Here is a 23,589-nt window from a genome sequence, read left to right as displayed (position 1 = left end):
TAGAACTGAGTTGTCATTTCCCTATTCCTCCCTTTGTCTCAAATTTTTGTGTCATGAATTGTGTCTTGTTGTGTACTAGGAATCACTGGGGTTTTTTTTATTATTATTGTTTTTGTTATGTGTGCAAGTAGTGCATAGCATCTGCATGGGACGTGGTTCCTCACCCCTTCATTGTGAGATATTTAAAAATACATTTGCAGGGGCAGACAAACAATGGAAAACAAATCACCAAGAAGAACACAAAATGATTAGAAAATTTATTTGAATTTTTTTTTAAATAATTTTTAACTTTTTATGGGCCAGTCTTTGAGTCTGGGGGAGATCAGGTTTACAGTATAATTTTTAGAGCTTGTAGTTGTCAAAATCAATCTTGAAGGGCAGCACTGAAGTGTATGGCATCACACACCTGAATGAAGGTGCAGACCAATGCAGCAGGAGACTGAGATGAGGCAGAGGTTGCGGAACCAGTTTGGACACACCAATTTTATGTCACACTGCAGAGATGGACCCTGCCCTCAGCTGAACCACAAAGGAGCAGGAATGGCTGGGGTTAAACCACACTATTTATAGTTTAAAAAATAGAATATTTCTCCGCTGACTTGAGAAACTATCTCCAACAAGTTCTGGTAGGAGTGTTGGGCAGGGATTAGGGTTTCCAAGTCAAGCAGGCCTGAAGTTGTTGACCCTTGGAAGCCCCCAGAGTCAAAGAGCTGCCCCAGCCTCCTGACCAGCTGCTGCAGAGCCAGCGCAGGGGCTGACAAGAAACTGGCCAGATCACTGTGTTCAATGTTCCATTTTGCATCAGGATAATCACTGAAAGCAAAATGTTTCCATAAAAACTTATTCTTTCAAAGCACAAAACTTTCCCAGTGGAGAAATGTTCCATCAGAAAAATGTTGGACCAGTTTGACTCTTGGCATACTCTAAGGTACAAAAGCTCATTGCGTTTTAAATAAATTTCAGCAGCCTCAGCCCATGCCAATTCTCAAGCAACAAATCAAGCAAACTCGGCTTTTTCTCCCGCAATTATCCAACCTGGTAATTCTCTTGTCATTTCACCCTTTTGCTTCACTGAAGGAGGAAAGGTCATGTTTGCAGCACACCAAGATGTTGTTTGCTTCTGATTTCATTGCCCTGGAATTTGAAATTCATAAGCAGTCATGATATAAATACATATAGTTTTAATCCCATATTGTGTATGTACAAACAACCCCAAAAATCAATTACCTTCAGGATACACATAATCAGACTTTGTTTTATAAAACATTTTTTTTAACACAGTCCTTTTTAAAATCAGCATGAAATGCGCCTTTTTTTTTTCAGGGACAAATGAAAGACAAAAGTCTGCCTTTCCAGGGTTTGAACTCATGGCTTTTGAAAGTCTAACCAGTCAACACCTAGGGCATCATCCTTTCTCCTCAACCATTAAAGTTGCATGAGAAACAGAAAATATTTACAATAAAAAATGAATGGTAGAGCTGGCATCCCGAATACTACGTGAATTCTTAAGGATAATGAAATAAAACTCTTCAGACAATATTAGAGTCTGATAGGAGGTGAAAAATCTAAGAGTGAGTGTTTATGTGTTTGTCATTGCATATGAATTAACATACTGCACAATCTCCTTTATATTATGTTCCCTGAACATTATGATTTATAACAATTTATAAATAATCTATAAACAATTTATACCATCTCATATCTGCAAAATTATGTGTGGTTACAAAACTAACACAGCAATGCTGAATCATCTTTTCTACATATCAGTAAGCTTCTGAAATAGCCTATCTCACTTTAAGTATAGGGGAAGGAAAACTTTGTACTGATATCTTAATTTTTGAATATGAATAACCACTATTAGACTTCGTGTTCAGTCTTGACTGATTAACTGATGCTTATGTGGGTCATTTATCAACTCAATATTATTTTAATATGTGCTTTTTATCAGTTCCTCAACTTTCTTGAAGAGAAGAAAGTCATTGACTCCACAAATGTCAGCTGGCAATAAAGACCAATGGCACTTTAGAAATGCCATTAGTGAGGGCACATATTTGAGGACTTCATAGGAATCAGCAGCATGCCAGATATTTTACTTTCCTCAGCTTTTGTCCTTGCAGCTCTACTATCAGTTACAAAATAAAAATTCTTAATCTTTTGCTGACCATTTTTAATTTAAAAGATACAAATAATTTTTAAACCCTTTTTTTAAAACCTATGTGAAAATCAGGTAGATACCAAGCAGTGTTGCTTAGTGTTGGGTGTGTGTCTCTGGAGAAAATGCCAGCTTATCAGGAGTTTTAAGTGGCAGCAGCATGACAATAGCAAAAGACATGAGCATTCAGGTGTGAAATCATAGAGCCTTTCCAGCAGCAGCATTTTGCTGTGTGCCGTGTTGCATTCAGATTTGTGAGAAAGTTTTGTACATAATTTAGAGTAAAGCTTTAATATTTGATTAGAGAGCTAACACAAATTAAGTGCCAGCGTAAGAGAAGTCCAAGGTCAGTGCCTTCCTCTAGGATCTTTTTTGTATACTAAAACAACTTGAAAATCATTGTTCATAATTTAATTATGTAGCATGGTTATGCAATTTAGAGTTTATAAGGCATGAGGCAGCACAATCTTGAGGGTGATAGCCCACTCCTACATTGGCTTTTATTGCACTGTTTGAAGGACTACAATAAGACAGCTGAAAGATTTCAACTGGAAGAATCTTTACCCTACCATAAAAATGTCAATAAAGATAACATCATCTTTCTCCAAACTTCGTCTCCCCGAATCAAATATTTTTCTAGAAAAATAAAACTAGGTGGCCTGAATTTTCACAGAAAAGCACAGAACATCTGGGGATTTTCAATCTCCTGAGAATGTATGAAAATTTTTAAACTAAACGAGGCACTTTGGTCAAGAAGCTTTGTTTTGTTGTATTTCCAGCTTCTTGTCCACCCCAAATAACTTTTCTAAGTACTTCCAACACCCATTGTTCAGCAGCTTCAAACCCTTGATGCTATGGGTCTGGTGCAGACACTGACCATTAAGATCATTACAAAATTTTATAGTCCAAGCTGTTGACTGAGGATTTGCAAGGCTGTGAGATGGCTCACGAAATGTCCTCCTTCACTGCCGGGAACAGCTCCTGGTGTTGGCTGGCCCATGCAGCTGTTTGTGGCTCCCTCTCAGCTGGGTGCCCTTCCAAGGCACATGTAAGGCTGGTGGGTTGAAGTTTCCACTGGAGTGAATGGAGCTGCCACTAGAGCAGCAAGGTTTTGAGAAGTGCAAAATGCCTTTGGTCCCCCTGCTTTTGCTGCCCTATGTGGGACACTTTTTGGAGCTACAATGTTAATGGTGGGTTACCTCATGATCAAATGCAAAGGCTGTGACCCCCACACTCATAAGTTACTTTTGAAACAATCCAGGAATTCTGTATTTTAGCTTTATAATAATTTGACCATGTTTAATCCAGGTTACACAGTGCAGTACCAGTCATTATGTTCTTGTCTCTTTACTTTAGCTGCAGACACAAATGAGGAGTTTTCTCCAAGTCATCTCTGTGATGGGCTACCAAGTGCTGACTGCAGGGAGTCTCTGCAGCAAGAGCACTCACCACCATATACATTTTCTCCTAGCTGGAAGCTTTGTTTTCAGAGACACATCCTGGCTGAGAAATCCCAGTCATGCAATTAACTCTCAGCAGGTGCATTTCATATTGCATCAATGAGTGCCTCCTTACAGAGACTTCACCACTGTCAGTAGAACAAAGATGTCCCATTGTTTTAAATGTCACAGCTTTTTTTGACTTTCTCGTTTAGTAATAAATTTTTATTTCGTTTTTTTTTCTGTACTGAATATTTTACCATATACCTTTGTCCTGTAGACATCACAATTACCAGTCCATAAGGGCACCTAGCAATATCTTTTCATTTTCACAGTGCACCTCCACCCAGGTGCATTTCTACTGGCTATTTTTCATCCTGTGCCTGCAAGCTGCTAAGTGGTTTTGGTTATCATTGGAGAAATCAATGGGATTTATAGCACCTCAAAAGAGGTAATAGGCACTTTACAGAATCAGCGATTAGGCCTTGGCTTCCTTAGTGATGCATTTGCTACAACCATAATTCCTGGTTTTACTGTCTGCTGTTATAGGGAATGAAAATGAAATACAACTAAACTGTCCAAGAAGTTCTTTTCAAATCTCAGTGCCATAATTTTTTTGCTAATTAAGCTCTTTAAGTCATCTGGCTTCATTAACAGATGTTAATGAAGTGTTATTTGGGTGTTCTTATGTTAATATGGTCAGGACAATACCTTAAAAAGGGGACCAAGTCCTTGACTGATGCCTACCCTGGAAATCAAATGCTTTTTAAGCAGTGGTGCTATAGGTGAATGAGAATGGCTTGACATAAACTCCGAAAACAATTTTCCACCTATATTGATAAATTATTGCAAAGAATAATAATTACAGACACACACATGCATGAACTTAGCAGGACTTAGTAAAATGCTACAGAAGAAAAGCTTTTTTTTCCTTCAGAAAGCACTAATTTAAAAGGTAGTAAGTGCTGCAGCATAGTTCTCATTAGCAGAGGTAGAAAGAGCCACTGCAGCTCCTCATCAACAACTTTAATTACAGCATAGGTATATATTGCTTAATCTTTGCTTCCTATTATGAATCACAAGTGGCCTCATACAGTCCCAAAGCAACTGAAGATGGGTTTGCAAAACCTTTTTATAGGGATAACACTTTAATGTATGAGAATTTGTAGGGAAAATGTTAATGAAAAGCAGAAAATTGAAATGAAAACTTGAATTTAATGTGAGGTAAGCATATGTTACAACCACTGTGCTTCCAGACATGTAAACTGTGGAGAGAAAAGTTAAGGGTAGCTCCAGAAAACGTCACTGCAGCAGTAGTAATACCATTACCAGAAAGTATATCAGAATTTATATAGGTTTTCTTTGTAATACATTTTGAAGTGTTATGCATAATCAGTACTTAAAAATTCAGTCTCTTTATGAACTGTTTGGATAGGATAAACTTCTTCAGATGCTTTCCCACATTTAAGAAATTGTTGATTTTTATCAGTGTCTATAGTGAATCCATAAGCTAAAAAATCCATGCTCATCAAGGTGATACTTCATCTAAATGACAACTACCAGCCCACCACATGGTGTTATAGGCAGCTTTCTCATCTCAGGCAAGAGATGCCCAAACAAAAGTAAAACTATGACTGGTAAAGCTAAAGAGATAAGAGTTCAGAACATATTTCCATGCTCTAGAGATTGTGGTGGTTCTAACACATTGGAAATCTCAAACCTTTGAAGTACTAGTCAAGAAGTAAGGATATTTGTTTATGGGAAGAAGTTCTTTTTCACTGGAAATGCTGAAGTGGGAAGGTTTTTTTCACGTTTGAAACTGCTACTAATTGCAACACTTTAGACTGTTAGGAGCCACATATATTAGCATTGGGGTCATCAACATCTAGGTTCCACTTACCAAAAAAAAAAAAAGGCAGTATAACCTATGACAAGTATCATGACTTTACTGACATTAGGTCTTTCAGAGAAAAAAAATTTACAATTCATATTGGTCTGAAAGATTTCAGTTCGACAGCTGTCATTTCAGAGCCACTGGGCTAAATTGTCTCTCTTTTGCAAGTTCCTGTGCTGACAAAGCTTTGTGTCAGCGCAGGTAACAAGACATTTTGACAACAGTGTAACGCAAGGAACATTTTCACTTGACTGTTTTTCTGTCTTAAATAAAAGGGTCTATTGTGGTTGACTAGACATGCTGTTACACAGTACTTGGCTTATGTGTGTATTATATAGCTGCAAACAGTGGATAGGGTCAAAACTGCCCTTAACTCTCCATGACATACTGTCTGAACCCAGATGTAAATTAGAGGAACAACATATGTATGAGAGAGGGAGTATAGGGCTTTCAATAATTTCTTCATTGTGAAGATAAGCAAAATTCATTGTCAAAAGTATTATTTTTGCATTTTGGTGGAAAATATAAATGTATTTTGTCTATTATTCTTTGTCAGACAAATTGAAAGAATAGAATTATGTCCTGTTTTGTTTTGAAACTCTGTATGTATGTGTATGTGTAACCTACATCTCCATTTTCATTGTTTCCCCACATATTTCAATGGATTGTAGGTAAAGAGCCAAAAAAAAAAAAAAAGGCATAGATTATTTAATTGTTCCAGCATTTCACAGGGGCACACACAGAACAGTTGAGATTGGAAGGGACCTCTGGAAGTCATCTGGTCCAACCTCACTGCTCAATAGGGCCACCTTGTGCTGGCTGCCCAGGACCATGCCCAGAAAATATACAGGAGAGAAAATATATTTTAAAAGACATATGATAGATGCTCAGATATATGAGAATTGTTCTTATTATCCTGACAGAAACATAACAAATGTGTTGAAATAGTTTACAAAAAACATGCAAGAAAGCATAGTTTTGTTTAAAGTGGGCTCTTTCATTTAGTTGACCAGTAACTGCTGCAAAGGAGTCAAGGGATGAACTCCCCTTTGCAATTTAAACCTCTCTCTGGCATCCCCTCACGGTATTAATATGTTAGCCTGGAGCACATCTGACTTCCTACTCTTCTTCTGCCATCTGTGTGCATACTGATCCCAACATGATATAAATATCAAAGTAGTTTCACAGGAGATGATCATAACAAGTGGTGCCCAATGAAGGGAAGTGAGGGCAGATGAATTAAAGCAGATCCCTTGGCACTTCAGGTTACTGTCTCAGAAAGGTCAAGGCTTTTACCAGATGTGTAGGAGAATTAGAGAGTCTAAGGAGATAGTCTGGCTTTATTTCCCATTGACAATTCACTAGAGCAATCAAAGAAGACATGTCCCTGGATTTACCTTTTGCCCAGGTTTTTCCTTCTGAAGATCAGTGTGTTTGTAATTCTAGGCTAATTCTGCTCCAGACTAACAGAAGTTCATGACCTCTATCCCCTTCTTACCTTACTGTAACTGATACCCTTTTCGTTCCCAGTGTGCTATTTGCTAGGAATGGCCAGATGTCTTTTAAATGACATCATGGGAACAAAACTCTTTCCTGGGTCTACAAACTCCATAAAAAGTCATTACCTTCATTTCCCACTTGCACTTTTGAAGGGGCTTTTTTTAACCCTTTTTATAAATTTTTACAAACGGTGCAAAATTTTCTTCAAGCAGCAATACCTGTCATCTGTGTGCAACTCACATGATATGTAAAGAACACTTTCAGGTGATTGGAATCTTTAGAGTTTGGATGCTTTAAACCCTATTTCACAGCCTGGTTAATTGGTATTGTAAAGACAAGAGCAAGTTCTCCAACTGTAACCTCCCTCCCAGAGTGCTTCTTGCTGCCTCCTTTTAAGTGTTGCATGTATGACTGTGAGAGTGGTGAGTAAGAGATCTATAAATGGGTTCTAATGAGGAGTAAACATCATGTGGTCGTTCAGTTTGGAAGCTTGTTGAGTGGGAGGCATTTACTGAACCTTGGTGCACTTGCTATAATCACTGATCTTCTATGAAGAGCTAATGTCTGTTTTCTCCTTTGTAAAGTTATTTCTTATAAAAGAGGATGCCTTAACAGAATCTTAGGGTTAAATATATAAGGCTGGAAACTGTTGAAATAAATAAAGAAAAAATGTATTTATTGCCCAGGTGATTCATGCCTTGTCTATTAGCACCAAATGTGGTCATTTTACTGCATTTATGGAAGGCAAAATATGGATTCATTTCATGTTTCTTCTTTTAGCTAGCATGGTCTATAAGAACAGAAAACACTGACAGTTGGAATCATTGTTGCTTTTTTAAGAATAAATCTTTTATCTGCTTGCTATTAACGAGTTGGGTGTATTTTCAGAGAATAAAAGTGAGATGCAGCATTAAAAACTGTGATTTTGAAAAAGAAAAATAAGTGAGATTTTGCAATTAATTTATTTACATTTATTTTTGAAGTTGAATAGCACATGAATTAAATAATTTCTTACATAAATGTAGCCATTGCTTTTTCCTCTGGCTAGAAACCTCAGGCATCCAATCTTTTTTGTTCCAGAAGGTAACACTGGCATCCTACCAACTGCAATCACAGCACTTCAGATTCTCACTCAAGGAATGGAAAAGGTCTTGAGGGCCGAAAACCCCTCTAATTCCATGATTCAAAAGTGCTTCTAAGCATGTGCTTATATCCATCCTTAATCAGGACAACATTTAAGCAGTCACTCTCAAGTATGTTCTTTTCTGCTTTCTTTAAAATGGCCGAGGGTTGTTCGGTATAAGGTGATTGGAGTGGCAAGAGAGGCTGGTAGGTAAGAACTGCAGCAGCTGAAAGAACCACCAGAGAACATAACTGTGAGGATTATTAATGTACCATAAGCAACCTATTTTTGAGTTTACGGACCCCCATTGATCTCTGGAGGAGCTTGCACTCTAAAAATAACGTGCCTTTGGGAGCTGGGACAGAAAGAATTGGAGCCGGCCAGTGGGAGGTCTGAGTGGGTTGGAGTATCACAGGGAGATAATAGAGGGTCCGGTGACTGCAAAGGGAGTTCAGGTAGCAATTATAAGCAACCACAGAGTATACCTGAGAGAAAGATAATATTATTACCAGGTGTTAAAATAGCACTGCTTGCAAGCAGCATGCTTTAGACAAAATTTGAGAACGGTGGGCTTGATTTTCCTCAGCCCCTGAGCACTGGGGCAACGTTTATCATCATGGCAATTTGATTTCTTCTGCATTTGCATGGCAAGTAGCAGAGTTCTAGGGAGCTATAGGTATTTTTGGTTTTTTTTTTGCTCCCTCTGCTAACTAACTAGTCTTGTAGGCACATGGCCTCCTGGAAGACCAAAAGTCCTTTGGCTAGAGCTGCTATGTCTGAGTTGAGGCTGGAAGAACTGGGCACACATCACACAACAGATCATTTGGTGGGTCCAATGCCTAGTGAGAGATCTGTGTCATGGGATGGGAGAGGAAGAGAGGTGCTTGCTCCACTGGCTGGGATATGATGCCAGTTGGGACCTTTCAGTCCTGAGGTCATAAAGGTATTCAATGATATTAATATTAATTTCACTGGGATTTGGGTGTGAAAAGTTTGGGAACTATGAGGAAACAAAGGAGGGACAAAGGAGTATTTGAAGAAAGGGAGCATGTAGCTAAAAGTAAGACATTATATAATACCTCTTTGTTTTAGTTTGTAAACTCTCTGGCAGTACCACAGCTAAGCAGGGGCAAGCAGGGACCTTGTACCTGGCCCATGAATCGACCATGGCCCTTGTGAGTGGAGGATAGCTTCCCTTGGAACAGACAAAGGCTCTTCCCAGACTTACAGACTGCCTGAGCCTTGAGAGAACCTCTGGAGACCATTCAGTCCAACTCCCTGCTCAGGACAGAGTCTTTACTCAGGGCCATGTCCAGTTGGGTTTTGACTATCTCTAAGGATGCAGTCTCCACAACCTTTCTGGGCAACCTGTGCCAGTGTTTGACCCCTCTGATGGTAAAAAAAGTTTTGTTTGCTATTTAGATGAAATTCCCTGTATTTCACTTTGTGCCTGTTGTCTCCTGCCCTGTCACTGGGCACCAGTGAGCAAAGTCTGTCTCCATCTTCTTTGTACCCAAGGGCTTTGTACTCTTCTTTGCATTACTGAGATCCTTGGGGGCTTGATGTGCACAGCACAGGACAGCTGGCATTAGGGACTCAGGAAATAAGGAAAGGCTAAACTACCTGGGGAAGATGAGCATGGAGCTCCCATGCAGGGCAGATGTCTTATCCAGGAGGACACCAGCAGAAAACACAGTCTTACCATCTAAGATGCTGAATCTTTTAGAAAGGTATAAAAAAAAATCATGTAATCCTAAAAAACAGAATGCGAAATTACAGCTGCCCATCATGACACAAACCTGCCCACAATGTATTTAGAGGCAGAAACTACCAGTGGCCTATTTCAGCAGAAGGATCAGAAAACACTTGTGGCACCAAGGACCACACTATGCTCAGATGAGCCTGCTGTGCCCTGAACACTCTTTCTCCCAATCCCAGGCTTGAGCACTTGAGTTCAGTTATAGCCAATAATGTTTTATCCACACACCACTTGAAAACAGCCGCCCTGTTATATTCAGGAACAGGCACAGAACAGCTTGAAAGAGAAAGAAGAACAATCCTGAATGCTGAAGCCCTTGGAGGACGTGTGTAGGCAGGCGGTAATTACATAGGACAGGATTACACGTGCATGCATATCCCAGGGAGCCATCAAACACAGCCTTAAAGGTGGATTTTGTTTTTGAGACCAGAAAGATAAATACCTAGGATTACCTGATTGGAAGGAAATTTCAGCTGAAACAGAAGAGTGCACTGCCTTACTGAATCTGGCTATGAGACAGCCACATTTATTGCTAATGCCCACAGAGCGTGCTAGTAGCTCTACATGTGGTTTTATGACCTCTTCACTGCAGAAAATGACACCCATTCACTTTTTTTCAGGACAAGTTAATTAAAAGTTGACAACACATTCAAGCAGTCAGTGTAAGCAATGCAAGGTTTCTCTTAATAGCACCTCTCTTCTCCAAGGAAGTGTCTCTTCTGAAAGCTAAGAAATCTCAGCCTTCTGAATGTCCCTCCAGTATTTGTTCAGATGTGCACAGCCTATACATATTCAGGAGTACAACAAAAACTCACTTTATGTAACACATCACAAGATACAGAATTTTGTAATTTTTTTCTCTGTCCTGTGACTTTTTCTCTGTTTTCTAAGTGTATGTTAAAGGTTCATGAGTTCAATAAAATTTACCAAAAATAGAGATATTCCTCCACCTCAAATACTTACATCTTAGCTGATTAAACATATATGCTGACCTTTTGAAAGTTAATTGCAAAACCTGTTTTACTCAGTATTGCACTGTCTGGAACCACCAATATCAGCAGCAAGCACTGGTATCTCTTAACTTCAAAGAGAACAGAAATAGGCCCTATGCTTGGCTTCAAATTATCTGTGACTATGCAGGAAAGAGTCACTGTAGATAGGTCAAAGGGAATTGCTGATCATTCCCCAGACAGCAGCTAAGCACTCCCCCCACCCTGCCCTCAACCTTGCTTTAGATAAATAAATACATTAACTCTAGTGGGATTTATGCAAACGACACAGAAAATACTTTGCTACTATGTCTAGAATAATGTCCTCAGTGCAGTTCAGTCATGAGAATTAAAGTAGAAATAGGGGAGGAGTGGAGCTGTGACAAAAGTAGTTACAGGAACATATAAACTACCAAAAGAGGAGAGACTGAAAATCCCCAAGATTGTTCAGTTTGGACAGTAGACAAAGATTGAGGCTTACTTACCAGTAAGGACTCTAACGGGCAGAAAGAGAAGGCAAGAGAAGAGGATAACCAAAGCAGTTACCCCCCCCCATATACATATATGTTTATCAGTGAAGAGAATTTACAGGTAAAATTTTGATTTTTATAAATGGATGCTTTAAAGGTCTGAGCTCTTAACACAGTCATGAAGTTCCATCAGATTTGGAGAGTAGGTGGAAAAATCTATTGGATCATAAAGATTTGTATTCCCTGAGCTTGGTTGTAAACAAGTACAGTCAGTGAGAGCAAAATTGCAGGTGTGGGGAGTGTACTCCCCTTCACAGCTTACAGGTGCTTTTCTGCATGGTCTGAAAATACATGTGAGTGCACTGATAATGATTAATTTTTGGTTTTGTATTTGTCACACAGGTCTGACAAGTGAAATCGAATGGATTCCAAGGAATGGAGATAATTTGAAATTTTTTATATATTTGTATGAAGACTATGAACTTCCTAACTGTTCAGTATCCCATAGGAAGCATCTTCTTTGTACATTTATATCAACACTTTCTTGTCCATTTTGTTTATCATAGGAAAGTACTGCTGAAATAAAACAGACCACAGCAACTAGCAATGATTGTGTATATGTACAGAAATGATTTTGACCTTAGAACAGGGAATAGTGTAACTTGAAGTTGGAACAAAAGTAGAATAAATACTTTTTAAAAATATAATATTATTTGCAATTAATTTGGTTTCTTTCTTTTTGAAAAATGTCAATGTGGACAGAGTTTTAAAATTATTTGACAAAATGCAGAATGAATGAGGAGTGTAACATCTTATTTCCTGTTGTGTACTCCTGGTTATAGAAGAGGAATCATGTATCATGTGTAATAAAGGAAATGAAAATATTAAAAGGGATGGTCTTTCTGGTGAGTTTAGCAAAATTCTTCTTTTGTTGTAGAGCCAAAGTGTTTCTTTTTCTTGAGAATCTAAAATGCACTGCTGTTCTGATACTTATGCATCACCTTTACTTTATACAATGAAAATACAAGATCTAGTTAGCTGAGAGAAAACCTGCAACATTTATTCAAATAAACAAGTCATCTAGCTTTGATGGAATATGCTCGTGAATACAGGTTGAAGGATCATTATCTTGAAAAGCCCAAATACAAAGGGGACACTGGAATATGGATGCTGGGCAAAATTCGTGTATTATCACAGCAATTCTTACATAGAATAATTAATCCTTGACTCTTGTTTTATATGGACTGTAAATAAAAAAAGACTATTCAATGCATATTCTATTTTTGGAAATAAGATCTTATTGTTAGAGAAATGTAATACACTGTGTCTCCTTGGTCTCTCATGTTATTTACTGTAAAGGGATATGAGGAGCTGTTTTTTAATAATATTCTTCTAATATTGATTGAAACTTTTCTACATGCTCTGAAACTCTCTGCCTGGCTCTTGTTTATTCAAATAAAATACAGATAGTTATTGTGGTTAGAAAACAGATTTCAAGGTGAATATTACTTATGGCATCAATTTAATTTTTGTTGCCCCATCAGATAACACAAAAGCAAACAGAAAATATTTTTGAATTTTAAGTTTTCACGTATTTGCAATGTTTTGTACATGAAATTAGAGAGGAGCTCTACTCGTTGCAGCTCAATTAAAAGGACATTCTTGCATTTTTTTGCTTTGAATATGCAATACCAACATTGGTTACTCTCCTGCTTCATCCTTATGTGCTCATGGTTGATTTCCCTTAATGCATTCCTTGGAGGTGAACATCCCTGAAAGACAGGTTGAAATGGAAGTGTAAAGAGATGGAATGCATCAGGAGCATCTTTCATTTATATACCAATAAGATTAACATTCAATTGTTTATTCAATTAATTATTCAATCAAAAACTAACACCTCCCCCCAACACTGCATTATCAGTCACTGATATTGAACTACATTGGTCCTGCCAGCATGGAAATGATAAAAAGGGGAAAACACACAATCCCTTGATCCAAAAGCATGTTAAAGGTGAGATGAGTCAAAGCCTCAGCTTTTATTATTCTTTAGTTACTTTAAAAATTATAATTTCAGAAAACAGCTGAAAGGTAAAGCCTCATTTTCCCCCTCCTTTCCTAGACAGGAAACTTCATGGTGTAAATTCCAGGAGATAGAGAGAGCTGGGACCACATCCCAGTCATCACATCTGAATGTGTAGGTGAAAGAAAAAAAACCCTCCCTGACAGAGAAGTGTTGTTCTTTTGCCAGGTTTCAACTTCTTGTTCCCAAATGGAGAGGTACCACCAGGGACCATTGAAACATCTTAATAGTGGGGAGGGACCAGGCAGAGACAAAAAATATTTTTTCTGAACTTCGTCTTTGTTTTAAATGAAAATTCAGGATATAAAATTATTTTAGACTCTCTTGAAGCTGACAGCTAATGGGGAGTGGAGATCAGTGAGAACCCTGAGTTAGATATTAGGACTACAAGAAATCCTTAATAGAACAAGAAATTAGCAATTAAGTACTAGAAAAAATGGAGGCTATAAAGGCTCTCCGTGTCTCAGCTAGCAAACTGTTTACAACTGGTCTGAATCATCATGTGCTAGTGCTGTTATTTTTTATTTAAGCCTTATTAAAGGGTCTGACTGTAGGGCATACACAGACCAATGAAAGATGGCCCAAGCAACTCTGCAGTCTACTACTTCTGGCATGGGAAACTCTGTCCCCCAGATGTTAGATTTTGGCACACATTTAGGGAAGGATTGAGGTCTTACAGTGAAGCATGAGCACAGAAACATATAACATCAGATCATACTCATCATCATGGCTAGGCTTCGCGAACGAAGATTTGGGAAGGGCTCTACCCATTTTTCATGCAAGCGCGTTGGTGGCTAAAAAGGCCAATACGAGAAAGGCAAGTCCGGTTGCAAAAGACACAGCAGAAAGACTCCTTAGATGGTATATTCTGCAAGGCTCGATTCTTTCTGCGTTGTCTTTTCTCCTCAAGAGTGATCCTGCGTGCCTTCTCAAAAGCATCAGCAGCGTTATAAATGGTCTGTCTCCAGGCCTCCCGATTAGAGGCCAGAGTGGACCAGTTATGGTGATCAATATGCCCGAGGCTGAGTTGTTGCTTCAGGGAGTCCTTGTATCTTTTCTTTGGAGCTCCTCTCTTGCGGCAGCCAGTGGCAAGTTCACCATAGAGCAGGATCTTAGGGAGGCGGTGGTCCTTCATCCTAGAGATGTGCCCTGCCCAACGCAGTTGCATTCTCAGGAGCATGGCCTCAATACTCGTAATTGCTGCCTGTTCGAGAACAGATGTATTGGTCACATAGTCTGACCAATGGATGTTAAGGATTGTACGGAGGCAGCGTTGATGGAAGCGTTCTAGGAGACGCAGGTGGTGGCGGTAGATGACCCATGATTCGGAACCATATAAAAGAGTAGACAGCACTATGGCTCTGTAGACACTGATCTTGGTGCTTTTCTTCAAGTGTTTATTACGCCAAACTCGTTTATGGAGTTTTCCAAAAGCACTGTATGCCTTCGCTAACCTATTGTCTATCTCCCCATCAATCTTACCATCTGAGGAGATGAGGCTGCCTAGGTAATTAAACTGTTGGACTGAATTGAGTTCTGACTGGCCGATGGTGATGTGGGGACGGTGGGGGACTTCCTGAGGTGCAGGCTGATGGAGAACTTCTGTCTTCTTTAAGCTGACTTCCAGCCCAAAGAGCTCAGCAGCCTCTGCAAAGCAGGATGTTAAACGCTGCAGAGCTGCTTCTGTGTGGGCAACAAGGGCGGCGTCATCAGCATAGAGCAGCTCCCGGACAAGATGGTTTAGGGTCTTAGTATGGGCCTTCAGTCGCCTTAGGTTGAATAGGCTTCCATCAGTACGATAGCGAATGTAGATACCGTCCTGATCATCGAGGTCTGCCGAGGCCCTTTGAAGCATCATACTGAAAAAGACTGTGAATAGGGTAGGAGCGAGAACGCAGCCTTGTTTCACACCATTCTTTATTAGAAAGGGCTCAGAAAGTGTGTTGCTATATCTGACTTGGCCGTGCTGATCCTCATGAAGTGAGATGATCATTTTAAGGAACTTGGGGGGACAACCTAAACGTTCCAAAATCTGCCAAAGACCTTTTCTGCTCACAGTATCGAAAGCCTTGGTGAGGTCGACAAAGGTTACATAGAGACCTTTGTTCTGTTCCCTACACTTCTCTTGCAGTTGTCTGAGAACAAATATCATGTCTGTGGTGCTCCTGTTGGCTCTGAAGCCACACTGACTTTCAGGTAGAATTTCTTCTGCTATAGCGGGTATTAGTCTGTTCAGGAGTATTCTTGCCAAGATTTTGCCAGCAATGGAGAGCAGAGTAATACCACGGTAATTTGAACAGTCTGATTTAGTACCTTTCTTCTTATACAAGGTGATGATGACTGCATCACGAAGGTCTGAAGGTAGTTCGCCTAGTTCCCAACAGCGCACCACAAGCTCATGAAATTTAGCATGGAGTGCAAGGCCCCCATGTTTCCAGACTTCAGGTGGGATTCCATCAACCCCAGCTGCCTTGCCGATTTTCACCTGCTGTATGGCCTTGAGGGTTTCTCCTAGAGTGGGGGCAGTATCCAATTCGTATTTCACTGGTTGTTGTGTGATGGACTGAATTGCTGAGTCTTGTACTACACGGTTGGTACTGAAAAGAGTCTGAAAGTGTTCAGACCATCTATTCAGAATGGAGGTTTGATCTGTCAGAAGCGTTTGACCATCTGCACTGAGTAGTGGGCTTTGGACTTGGTATGTAGGCCCGTATGCTGTTTTCAGGGCCTCATAGAATCCTTTGTGATCCCCTGTATCTGCACATAGTTGAGTTTTTGCAGCTAGATCGGTCCACCATTTGTTCTGGATGTCACGGAGTTTCTGTTGGAGCTTGCTGCAAGCAAGACGGAAGGCTGTTTTTCTAGCGTGACAGGAAGGCAGTGCAAGGTGTGCTTGGTGGGCGGTTCTCTTCTTCCTCAACAATTCCTGGATTTCTTGATTATTTTCATCAAACCAGTCCTTGTTCTTCTTGAGGGAGAACCCTAAGGATTCTTCAGAGGATTGCAGGATGCTACTTTTAATATGCTGCCAAATTGTTTCGGGAGAGGAAACTGCAGAATCTGTGGAATGGTTATCAAGCTTAGTTTGAAGGTTTGCCTGGAATCTTTCTCTTACTGTGGCTGATTGGAGATCGTTAACTTGGAGTCTTCTCCTTGGGATACTGCCCCTCTTGGGTTTGAATTTGAGATAAAGGTTGAGTTTACAGCGCACAAGCCGATGGTCTGTTTGACATTCTGCGCTGGGCATCACGCGGGTATGGAGGACATCGCGGACATCTCTCTGTCGCATCAAGACATAATCAATGAGGTGCCAATGCTTAGACCTGGGGTGCATCCAGGTTGTCTTCAGACTATTTTTCTGCTGAAAGATAGTATTGGTGATGGTGAACTGTTGCTCCGCACAGAATTCTAGCAGAAGTCGACCATTATCGTTGCAGTTTCCAACACCATGCTTGCCTAATACTCCTTTCCAGGCTTCAAAATTCTTACCTACTCTGGCGTTGAAATCACCAAGGATAATGATCTTATCATCTGCGGGCACCTTTTGGGTAAGACAGCGCAGGTCAGTGTAAAATTTATCTTTTTCAGCAGGGTCAGCTTGGAGAGTTGGGGCATATATACTGAAGATGACAACGTGTTGCTTGTTGTTTAGTGGAAGGCGTAGGGAGATAATGCGGTCAGAGTGACCTGTCGGCAGATTTTCGAGTTTAGGGACAATGGAGTTTTTGATCATGAAGCCGACACCTGAGAGATGTTTTTCGGTTCTGGGCTTACCTGACCAGAAGAGTGTGTAACCGGCACCATGTTCTCTGAGGCTGCCTTCCTCGTGAAGGCGAACTTCACTGAGAGCAGCAATGTCGATGTTGAGACGAGCCAGTTCATGGGCAATTAGGGCAGAACGTCGCTCAGGACGTCCACTATTGGCAGAATCGAGCATGGTTCTGATGTTCCAACATGCTAGAGTTAATTTGAGTACACCTTTGGAGGCAGGTGTGTGCCTTTGTCTTTTGCTCTTTGTGCGACCGCATTGGAAGAAGATGCCCGTCGGTCTGCGGTTAACCAACCGGGTGAAGGTGGAGATGAGCTTTGTTTAGGCCACCTTTTCTAGGCCCCTCTCCGAGTGGAGCAAGCAGTGCTGTCCTTGAAAAGGCTGCTTGGTCGTTCAGGGTGCTGCCCCAAGAGACTCTCATCTCCGTCAGTCTCAAATGACCAATATCCTGAACCGCCTGCATGCAGGGTTGAGTCTGCGGCTCCCAGTGCATCTTTCACCTACCGTTTCGACCCTCGCCCGTCGCTACAGGACTTTTTGCATGTGGGTAAAGCCTTCAAGCCTGCGCAATGGATTTTTTAGGTGAGATGCAGTATGCGCGGAACTGAACCCACCCTTTAATCCTGAGGTTCATCTGCCAGGGCCGAGCAAGCTTGGACGGTGGCAGCGAGGTCCTCAGGACGTAGGTTTGATTAGAGTGACCTTCTCTGAGATGGATGGCCTTCCAGGGCTAAGCGAGCTCCATCTGCCCGGGTTTGGGATGAGAGTTGTCCTTCTCCTAGGATGACTGCCATAACATTCATACATACAAATTTATTTACACACAGATCTACCAGTTCTTGTTGGTGCCAATGGGAGCAAGAACTGGCCTCTGCCACCACTTAGCTCTGCCTGTAGCAAGGCCAAAGCAGCTTTGCAGGTTATTCACTTGTTAGTGCTGGCATGAACTCAGGGTTGCATGACCAACCTCTTGGACAAATTACAAAATTAGGTGAGATCTGTTCCAAGGAGCTTCTGAAAAGTACAGAAAATAATTAAATATACTGCATGGGTTTTTGGGCAAATTAACACATAACAGACAAACTCTGGGATCCAAGAATAACATCTGTACAAGCACAGAAAGTTTCCTGAAGGAGGAAGTTGTTCATTCAAGGAGAGCATTTCCAAGTTGGTTATACCAAGTAAACAAAATTAAATCTCTTGTTCAAATTGCTGCCAGCATTGAACTTTTAAGATGTTCCAACAAAACCCTCCACACCTAGTGATTAAGACTAACACAGTTTTAAGTGAAGCTCTGCACAAAGTTTACTGAACAGTGAATTCAGTCAAGGGAGCTACAACTCACAGTATTGTTAAGGAAGGTTATTAATTAACGTGTCTAGCAACATATTAGTACAGAGATTTAATTACTTTTATGGTCAGTTTCTCAAGCACTAAAGATTGTTCAGATAACTTGTTCGAGGTAATTGCCTAATGCTGATGGGAAAAGAAAATACTTGGATGGGTTAATGAGTTTTTCTAACTTTGACATATATCAGATCATACTAAAATCATGCATATTTCATGTGGTTACATGGCAACTTTTGTCAGTTTGAGCCAAACTCACTGACAGGTATGTACTAACACCTCAATAATGAGATGATACATGACCACCCCTAGACAGTGGAGCCAGGTGAATGGTTGTATCAAAGTAAATAGTTATCATAACTGAACCAGAGAAACTCCCCTCCGCACCATAACCCCTAACCTACTTAATGGGGAACTCATGAAACAAAGCAAAATAGCTGGATTTCACCATCACCCCTGTGCTCTGGTCTCCATGTGGTGCTGATGTGTCAGTAAATCAAAGGGACAGTACTGTCCCTGTGTCACCAAGCACTGTGCATATAAGGTGGGGAAAGAGTTTGTTAACTCCCTACCCAGTTGGTTTTTTTTGTCCTAATGCCAAAAAAGAGATTTCTTTAATCAAGAGAAACAGATCAACTGTGTGGTGGCAACATGTTCTGTTAGAAAAACAGAAATAGTTGTCATGCGGTGCCCACAGCAAAAGGTTTAGTCTGATGAGATAGCAAGATCCCAACACATTTGGGAAGAGGCTTTTAATTGTTTGTCAATGAACAAAAACACACTGTAATGATTTTTCTGATCATCCGCACAGAAATAATCCAAATACATTTAGCTCAGAGGTGAAGATAAAGGTAAAGGTAAAATAAAAATTACTAGTACCTAAAAATTTCTATGAGTTTGAATGTATTTCCATTGGTTACTCTGGTTTAATCACTTTCAATTAAAATATTATATTGCTTCTGCATTTCTAAGACAGATAGTGTCGCCTTGAAACTCCGGAGGCTTGGATTTATGCATTAACTTGAATTATAGAACTAGATTGGCAATTCTGCCTTTTCTCTGGTGGTGTAAGCTAGTAATAAAAGCAAGTAGTAAAAAAAACCAAACTAGTAAAAGTGAGGCTCTACCGTATTGCTTTACTTACTGTATGAGTAAAACATCTGCAGTTACATGCAACTGTGTTCATGCATCTGAATACCCAAAATCAAAGTCTGGAGACACAGTTCATTGAGTTCAATGGCATCTCACCAGGACTGTGCTCAGTGCAATCACAAGGGTGATAAAGAAGGTCCTTTTATTTATCTCTTGTTTCGTGCAGTCAATAAATTATTTATGAGAAGACGTAATGAAATTCTGGCCGTTTTTTATTATAAGAAATTGATGCTGACAGAAGAGAATCACAGAAGGCTTTCCAAGGAAAAGAGTTGTATCTTTTATTTAGCTTCAGGGGCAAAATATTGAAACAGTTTTCTTTTGCCCTTGTGACTAAGTTTCAGTTTCTCTAATATGTGCATATTTAATTTGAGTTTTTACAGATTAAATAATACGCTTGGCAAAAAAAATCCTGATTTTGGTATATGAGCTGCCTAGTTCTACTGGTGCATGAATAACTAGAAAGAAAACTCCCTCTAAATCCAGCTCTTTGGTCCTCAAAAAGTACTGCAGTCCCAAGATAAAATATTTTCTAGAGACAAAAAAACTAAGGGTTGGATATAAGATTAGTTGAACCTGGCAAAATCCAGTTTTCCTGTGTCTTTGGAAGCAGTCTAAAGCCACTAATAAAATAAGCACACCTATTCATATATTGTGCTTCCCACTATGTTACTTTGCAGTAATCTATGAGGTGAATGTTTTCAAAGACATCCTACAGAAGACTGGTGACTAACTGCAAGTGCAATAGCGAAGTGAGAATGTTCTGGCCCTGATACCGACTGTGGGTTTCATAAGCACTGGAGGATGGTAAATCTTGTCTGGTAACTAATTAAATTTGATTCTGTCTGGATGTCACACTGTGAAAAGTGATCTAACCCTTTGCTGTATTTTTAGTGAAACTGGAATTAGATTTGTCTTTCTTACAGATGCTGCATCCATAGTAAATGTTTTTTACAGGTACTGCAATGGTTTCTATTGAGAGTAATCTTCATCTAATACAGTGGTTCTTCATCTTCATTTAACACTTTCCTAGTTGATCATTTGCAGGGTTATAATGGGTCATAACAGATCTCTTTTCTAAGAGGAGACTGATAATCCAAGCCCTGACACGAGCAGGCTGGTGAAAGGTATGTGATGGACTGAACCATAACAGAAAAATGCTTAGAGAAGGCCAAAGACTAGAGGACAAACCTTAAGGCCCTTTGGATCCTTAGAAAACTTAGGAAAAAGTTAGGAAAACCATCTTAGGAAAACCAAAACTTAGGAAAACCATCTTGCTCCTTGCTCCCCACCAGCAGTCCTGGTGTGTGCTGAAGTGCTGATTTGGAGATGCTGGATGAGTGATGGAAGAAGCAGTGGGGTTTGAATAAATAGGGCTCTACTTCACAGTGTTGCTGGTTGCTGTCACAATTGCTGACAAATCTGGCCCTAGTCTGGTGGCTGTACCCAGAATTAGGAGGGTCAGAAGAATATCCAGATTTGTGCTTTCCTACAGAAACTAGGAGAGGAGCACAAATCTTTAAATGTCTTGCTGCACAGACAGGTAGCAAATGTACACACACAAAAAAGCAAATAAAGCCCTCTGCCCTGTGAAACACATAGTGTCCTCCTCCTCCCGCTTTCCATGACAGCCATGTGTCACTGGAGCTGGGGTATGGCTTAGCAGCCATCTGGCTTTCACAATGTTCTTAGCACTTCTTGCATACTTCCTGCATGCACATCCATGTGCTCATCCTCTGTTTTTATTGCCGAAGGTTAGTGAGGATAAATGAAGGTCTCCAATACCACTTTCTATGGCCAGTTTAGGTCTCTCAGATAATCTCCTATGAGGTCACCCACCTCTTCTAAATGTCATGAGCGCATGTGATCTGAAAGTCTTCACAGTCTGTCCTCATGCCTGAATGGCATCCCAGTGACTCAGGCACTATCACCTCTAAATGAGGCCACCTCTTAATTCCCTGCTTTGACTGTTTCTCCAGTAAAATGCTACTGACCAAAATAAGAGCAATCAAGTGGGGCAGTGCAATGGGTAAGAGCTTTGCAGAGATTGGGGAAATAACACTGGATGGCACCACATAGTTGAGAAAATTCATGCGGCATCAAATTCATGTAGTCCTAATAAAAATGGGACATCTGAGCTCTTCCCTAGCCCTTGGGTGGAGAGGAACATCCTCTGCCTATGCCACATGTCCAGCAAGGCAGCTGAAATCAGCCATGTTCCTGACCAAAACCCAGTAGCCAAGTCATCTACAGGTGTAGATGAAGCTGTGCTGTTTTGCACCATGTATAAAGCTCATGGACCACCAACCTCCACCTGGAAAAGAGCCCTAGCAGATCATGACCTCTAGAGGAGCTTGATTCAGAAAGATATCAGATGGGACCACAGCCTCTCAAACCTCATCCTGTTGGGGTGGTGTCAGGCCAGGGAGGCAGAGGAAGAGGACTGGGTGTCTCTCCTTCCCTCCCCTTACTTCCATCAGGGCCCAAGCTCTGCCAGCCTGGTGTCTCCTGTGATTGCCCCCATCCAGCCTGCTTGGTCAAGGCTTCCTGCCCTGCTGTCCTTCAGGGAGCTCCTCACATCTGTGGGGAAAAAATCCAGGATTTCTAGTCCTTCTCCACAAACCTAGGACTGTCCCATCCCTCTGAGGGCTTCTTTATTGTGGCTGTGTTTTCCGCTGTGAAATAATTCTGTCCTGCTTGAGCAGCAAGTGAACCAGCACATTGAGGAGGTGATTTTGCGTTGCAGGATGATATGGTTATTTCAGGAAATGCACATGTATGTCAGTGTGGAGGCATTATTCCTCCAGAATTTGGCTCATTGTGTCCCAGCAGTCACACTGGTGTTGCATCATCTGCAAACCTTTACCAAGAGCAGCTTCCAGCTCCTCAAGGGGGTCTCCCTCCTGCACCTCTATTGGCTTGGTATGGGACAGGATGAATCAGATAGAAGAATATGATTGCTGTTAGAGTCTTGCTTATTGATTTTTTTTTTTGCTGTTAGAGTCTTGCTTATTGATTTTTTTTTTTGCTTACTGATATTTTACACACCTTGCTCCATCTCTTCAAGGAAAAACAACCAAAGGAAAGTGGCATTCAGAAATGCAAATTACTAATATTCAGAACAAGAACTATTTCTTCTCTACTAATTTAATCTCAGATAGAAAACTACCCATTTTATTTATCTTTATGTCAGACAGGGGAGAAAAAAAAAGAAAAAAACAACTCTGACATCAGCAATGGTAGAGTTAATTTCCATACCACTCCAGTCAGTTGTAAAAAAATGCATTTTTTATGGATTGATCTCAGCAGAAGTGCTCAAGTCATGACATTCCTGGGATGGCAGCTTTTGAAACACCAGTGATGTTGGGTGATGACCTTCCAAAGGTTCTTCCTGTGAAGAGAAGCAGTGCTTTAAGGCAGGCACTTTGCATGCCCTTAGTCCTGTACATTTTCATCTTACTGACATGCTTAGTAAATTTTGCAATCAGAGAAATTATGGTGTCTCCAAAGCATCACACACTACCATGCATACCAAGCTTTTTCCTATTTAAGGCTTTTGTTTTTCAGCAAAGCACCTCCATTTAGAAAATCACTTGTGTGAATCACCAAGCCCTGAGGACTTTGTTCAGAAGACTTTGTGATTGAACACTTATCAGGAGCAGAAGATCCTTGAGTACAGCCCTCAGAGAGATTCAAAACACCATCTAATCCATCTCCTTGCCTCCAAGTCTAATTCCAGGCAGATTTGTAAGGAATATATTCTTTACAGCACACTTTAAAGATGGTGTGATGGCAACCTCACAACCTCCCTAGGCAACCTGTCCTAGCCTTTTGTTATCTTTACTGTCAGAAACTGTTTCCCAATTTAAAGTTGTTATTATTGACCTGCATAAATGTAGCATATATCTGTGATAT

The 23,589-nt window shown here is 40.5% G+C and overlaps 1 protein-coding gene and 1 long non-coding RNA gene across 3 annotated transcripts in view; one reads left to right on the top strand and one right to left on the bottom strand.

Annotated features, from left to right (window-relative positions):
- SMPX (small muscle protein X-linked) overlaps positions 1-12,813 on the top strand; it is a 40,354-nt gene extending 27,541 nt beyond the window's left edge. For both annotated transcript variants that reach the window (XM_027688909.1, XM_027688910.1), the window contains exon 5: positions 11,729-12,813. The gene's annotated coding sequence lies outside the window, so the exon portion shown is untranslated. The remainder of the gene's footprint in view (positions 1-11,728) is intronic.
- Positions 12,814-12,970: 157 nt separating this feature from the next.
- LOC113970366 lies at positions 12,971-23,476 on the bottom strand. Its single transcript, XR_003535156.1, has 3 exons — positions 23,268-23,476; positions 22,146-22,254; positions 12,971-13,098 (listed from the first exon to the last, which is right to left on the bottom strand). It is a non-coding gene; the product is annotated as an uncharacterized LOC113970366 (long non-coding RNA).
- Between the last annotated feature and the right edge of the window lie 113 nt (positions 23,477-23,589).

This window comes from Neopelma chrysocephalum, unplaced genomic scaffold (genome assembly GCF_003984885.1).
Source record: "Neopelma chrysocephalum unplaced genomic scaffold, ASM398488v2 Primary Assembly neopelma1_76, whole genome shotgun sequence".
In the NCBI taxonomy this organism is placed as follows: domain Eukaryota; kingdom Metazoa; phylum Chordata; class Aves; order Passeriformes; family Pipridae; genus Neopelma; species Neopelma chrysocephalum.
This window is presented reverse-complemented; position numbering and strand designations above follow the sequence as displayed.